The 5518-nt window shown below is 46.9% G+C and overlaps 1 protein-coding gene across 1 annotated transcript in view; it reads right to left on the bottom strand.

Moving 5' to 3' along the window:
* Positions 1–5518, bottom strand: part of GPR20 (G protein-coupled receptor 20) — an 11155-nt gene that overhangs the window by 5222 nt on the left and 415 nt on the right. The window lies entirely within an intron of this gene.

Below are 5518 nucleotides of genomic sequence, written 5' to 3'. Positions count from 1 at the left end.
ATGAGATGGAGCTGGACCAAACCCCTGGTTAACAGCTACTAAGTATTTTTCCATTGTGGGTCTCCAAGCACTTGACAAAGGTACGTTGCCCCAATTTGCAGTGGGCTGAACAAGGCATAGAATGGCAGCGTGACCTCGTGTCTGAGGAAAAGCAAACATTTCCAAAGATTACCAGTTCTGCCCCCCTCCTCCCCCCAGCCCCCCATCAAAAAATTACGCCAACCAGCTCTCTCTCTCTGCCATCAGAAATACTCATGCAGCTGTTAAAGTGACTCAGTTCTGCTACCCATCACCATGGAGCGGTGGCATATAGCAGCCAGCGGGGTCACGGCTAAATACATGAGAAGCTTTGCAGCCTCTGAAAACCTTTATTTTGCTATTTTTTTTTGTACTGTTTAATGCTTGCAGCTCTGGCATGAGCTCATGCAGAGCTATAAGAACCACAATCACCTTTGCTTACAGAGTAAAGAGCCCTTGTGCTAACCCCCTTCCTAAAATCTTCAAAGGGTTTGGAGCACAAACTTTTTCATGCCTAATTTAGCTCTCAGCCCCCCCCCCAATTTCCATGCAATCCCTTTTTCTTGGAGCTGCCAGTCTGCAAAGCCCAAGATGGGTAAACACGCATCCTTCTGAGTGCTTGTCTGACCGCGCCAGTTGGCCTGTGCTGTTATATTATACCTCTCAGGCTGGATTTTGTCTGTCTGTCTGTGAGAATGTGGGTAGCATTTCCTTAAAAGTACAGCAGGCATCTGGGTAGAAATGGGATAAGGGGAGGGACGGAGACTGGAAGTTGACCTGATTTCCCTCGTTCTGATAAAGGTCCCTGCTCAGCACTGGGAGAGGGGCACTTACTGTGAAATACTTTCTCATTGTTGCGTGACACAACCAATTCCATCGTTCTTGGGCCAAATAGGAAACAGATGGTCACAGTGCTGAAACCGGGTCCTGCAGCCTCTTCCCTCGCTTGCTTGCTGCTTGGCATCACACATGCTCATTTAGCACGGGCAGCTCAGTGCTACGTCTGCCCCAAGGAGGATATCCTTGACCATCCTGTATTTCGTTCCACCCAACCTTTTGCTTAGTGTCAGCCTTAAGCCTCACCCTCCACTTGCTGAAGTTAACGGGATTCACATCCTTGACCCAGGGGACTTTTGGATCTGGCTTAGCAATTCAGGTAATGGGATACAAAAGAAAAGGCAGGTCAGGCAATCGAGCTTTGTCCTAGCTGTTCTCCAAAATGGTTATTTACTGCTGTGTGCAGGTGGGATCTCTGTGTGCAGACCCAGAGACAGAGAAAAAGAGACCCACACACTGGGATCGGAAAGATGAAAAGGACATTAACAAGAGTGAGCGAGTGTTATTTACTATAAACAGCTTCAGCTTTTCTCATCTCCCTGACCTGAAACAGAACATCTAATATGGCAACCTGGCTCTTCTATCATCCCCCCTGTGCCCCTCACCCTGTACAGCCTGCTAGTGTTGCTCTGCTGCTGGGGATGGCAGCAGCATGTGTTTAATTTTGCAGCCGTTCCGTGTTTAAAGTTCCCTGGGTGATTTATCATCATATTTATAAATGAAGGGTTAAACTTACTCTCTTTCAGTTTAAATTGTATGATTCTCCTTCTGGCAAGCTCTCACTCAACTCTGGCTCAAACTGGCCAAATATGGTGTTTTTGTGCATGTCGAGGACTTTGCCCTATACGTGGTAGAGTTTGTTCTGTGTGCCTCATGCTCAGCCTGGGGAGGGTGGGTTTGCTGACAGTGGGAACTGAGGGTGAAAGGGAGAGAAAGGGAATGAATCCAGCTGCTGAAAGGGAAAAGCTGGCGCCCATCTAGCCGACAGGCTGCGAGAAGGGGGCTAATGTCCAGGGGAGAAAGATCCCACCCTGAAACAGAAATGGGATTATTCCCAGGACGGGGAAGATCCCATATTTGTGGGCATCAGATCTCTGCTCTCACTTGATTCCTGGGCATTGATGTCTCCTAGAAGCCTCCAGGTCTGAGGGTAGCCAGACAGAGTGTGTGATATAACCAACTGCTGGGGAATTGCAGTTGGAAATAGTCAAACCCACTCCAGAGTTGGCTTATTCCTGCCCCTCCAATGCTGTAGAAATAAAAGGTGCTTTGGAGACACAAAACACAAGTTTTGTGACTGTCAGATTAAATGACACCTGCTTTCTTATGGTTTCATGTCTTGCAGTGGCTCGTGTTGGATGAATGCTTTGCCCTGATTGAGATGCTTATTATAACTTTTTCCCATGTGGACACTTGGCTGCCTTAATGAGCACTCACGTTCCAGCTCTTCCCTTGGCTCCAACACTTGTTTGACTTTATCCTCTCTTTGCTGCCTAATTTCCTGAAAATCGAGGTGATCTTTCCCTCTGCCAAATTTTGGTTGAAATTAGCCAACAGGTTGATATGCATTATGAGGATGGAGGAAACCAGAGCTGACAAACACACAAATAGGCACTGAAAGTGGTCCCTGTTTCCTCTAATATGAACCTGCAAGGAGTTTGCTAGCACTTTCTGCCACACATCCTTTCATTTAGATCTTATTCTCTGCAAATCCACAGTTGTTATGGCACTGAAATACTGCCAACAGGGCTGGATGGCTTCTTTGCAAAGGGAGAGCATTGCCTGCGCCTCATTGTTTTCCTGAAGTGAAATAATTTCAGATTTACAGCAAATCATATCTTCCTCATGACAGAACCAGCCTGACTGGGGACAGATGATAGCTAATTGCCTGGTGTCTGCACTGGTCAGCCATGGCATGCTTGCCCATGTGTAATGAAGATCATGATGGCCAGCAGCTCCTAATTTGTCCAGTGGTTTGAATGGTCATATGCTGAATTACAGCCTTTGTCTGGAAGGAGAAAGGTGTGAACTTACTTTACACAACATCAAGAGGGATTAACCCCCGCTACTGACTTCTGCATCTCTGAAGTTGCCCACGAGAATCAGATTTCCCATCTGGTCAGAGGAAAAACTTGGATGTCCAATCCCAGACACAACCAGGGGTTGTCCTTCAAGTCATGTAAGCAAGACTAAGGATGTGTGGAAGCTAATGCGATATTGGCCTATATGTGATCCTTCATCTCAGGTACTGCTGTGGATGGATAATGCTGTAAGTGGTGATCTGAGCTCCACCCACCATGCTGTGTTCAATGGGTGGACCTCATGCTCCACGACAAGTCTAAGACAAAGTCAGGTCTTCTTAGAGTGAGAGACCCACATGCCTGGTTCAATTTAGAACAAGCAGTAGTCTATGGGTGCCCAAGCAATGCTTTAGCCCAACAGGTCATCGTAGGCGATGAGGAGTCACTGCCAGTTAGAAAAGGGAGAGCACAACTCTCCAAACTGTGTTCCTCTTCTTCATGGAGCAAAGTGACCCAGATGGGAGGGAGGTCACTTGGCTTGGCCCAGATGCCCATTTTCTGCATCTAGTCTTGAACTTGCTGCTTAAAACAAGGTGAAGGATAAGTGGTCCAGAAAGATCTGCATAGTGCTCCCCCAGCCCTGTCCTGACTATGCTTGGAAAATATGGAATGAAGCTCCCAAAGACACACAGAGCAGGAAATTCATGTGCTGGCAGATTTCTTATGAGCTTATACCTCCTCTATGCCCATTTGCAACAGTAATGCCTCAGCCTTTGAAAGAAGGAGCCCAGATGTACATGTACAAGCAAACAAAGAAGTTGGATTGTACATACACTGCTTCTCCAGACCTGCAAATGTGCACCCAGCAGCAGTGGGCACCCAGAGGTCCTTCAGCATGTCTAATGTGGCTTGCTAGTACTGGTCACCTTGAAGTGCTAATAATGGGTTTATGCCTTCACTTGCTTGTTTATACCTCACTGTGTAGAAAAGTCCCTCCTGAAACGTTTAGATGTCTACAATGCCTTAGTGATACCATTACATTTTTCATGTCCCTCTTTTCTGCATTGCCAGATCTTGGCCTTGGAGTGACAGAAATATTGAGTGTCTTGGTGAATGCTCTATAAATCATGCTGTTAGCATTTAAAAGACCAATATCTCATAGCCTGTCAGGGCTAGTACCAAGTGCCATCTGTCACAAGGGAGCACAGAGTGACATCTCTGCAGTAGATGCTGTGTATTTCTAGCTCTGATACTTTAAGAGAAATCAGAGCGTGACTTCCTGCCTGTATCCCTCTCTGTTCTTTGTGGACCAGTAGAATGTGAGGGGAAAGCACTTATTTTTAGGGGATTTTTTTTTTTTTCCAAGAGGGTGTTTTTTTTTTTTTTTAAAAAAAAATCTAGATCTGGAAAGAAGCATGTGGATTTGGAATTTTATAGGTGCAGCCAGTAGAGATGGATTTCTGCCTGTCTTCTTGGGAGGTTGTAACAGTACAGTTGATTTTATTAGTATTACAGTAATCCATTTAGCCTTTCAAGGGTGTCTGGGACAAAGTGCTAGAAATGTCAGTTTGGAATAACAGCTATCATGCCTGTGTGCAACGAGAACGCTGCGGTGAAAATTACCATATAGGCACATATAGGAACTTTACGGGCAAGTGCAAAAAACATCGCCGGATATTAAATTGAGCAACATCTGGCCTGTGGCTTGCTTTTGAAAAGGAAATTTTTAATTTGCAAATTCAGCAATCTTTGAGCACTTTTCCCTCTTTTTTCCTTCAGCTGCCTGCTGTGCCTGTCCCTGGGCAGAAAGCCTGAGAAGGACAGAACAACAGAGGTTTGCTGTTGAGGAACACCTGGTGTCCTCACGGCCCAAGGATGCAGGACAGAAGGGGCAATGCTCCAGGGAGGTGACACACGTGGAGGAAGGGACGAAGGGGTGATGCAGTGGGGAGAGGGGTCAGGTGTGCCGTGAGCAGCAGCCCAGCCCACCATGGATGCAGCTCTGCAGCCCAGCGCTTACTTCAGGTTGTGCCGCTCTCTTGGCTGCAGGGAGAAACGGAGGCACAAAGCCATGCCTGGGCTTGGAGCTGTGCCCAGGGAATGCAGTTAGATGGGAGACCTGGTCATGGAACAGACATTTTTTGAGGCATCCCAGGATGGATAACCACATCTTAACCCTTTGGGAGACTGGTTTCTGCAGTTTCCTTTGCACTGTGCTCCCAGTGCTTTCAGGGATTTTGCAAATTTTGGATTTTTCAGGTTAACCTGGAAAAACTTTGAACTGTTAGTGGGTGTGTTGCTATGAAAGCAGGGAGCATTTCTGAAGGACCCTGGTTAAGGACCTTGGAAGGGATCTGTTTCTCCTTAGACTGAGCCAGCAAGCAGATTCAGAGAAAGAAAACAGCATCTTTCCGTGGCCAAACAGGTAAAACGTCCTCATCACAGCTGAGCCTGTGCCAGGCTGTGCACTGTCTCCTCTCCTGCCTCCCAAACCCTGCCTGAACGCGTTTCCCCAAAATTTCATTATGCCTGGGAGTACACAGATACAAACGAGACATCCCCCCGCTCCTCACAAGAGCTGCCATAGTACTTTTCAATGAGGGAAAGCCAGTACCTTTGCATGCTTTTCATCACCACCCCCC

The sequence above is a fragment of the Charadrius vociferus genome, unplaced genomic scaffold, assembly GCF_000708025.1.
Source record: "Charadrius vociferus isolate BGI_N301 unplaced genomic scaffold, ASM70802v2 scaffold276, whole genome shotgun sequence".
Taxonomy (NCBI): domain Eukaryota; kingdom Metazoa; phylum Chordata; class Aves; order Charadriiformes; family Charadriidae; genus Charadrius; species Charadrius vociferus.
Note: the sequence above shows the minus strand (reverse complement) of the source record. Positions and strands in the feature narration are given on the sequence as shown.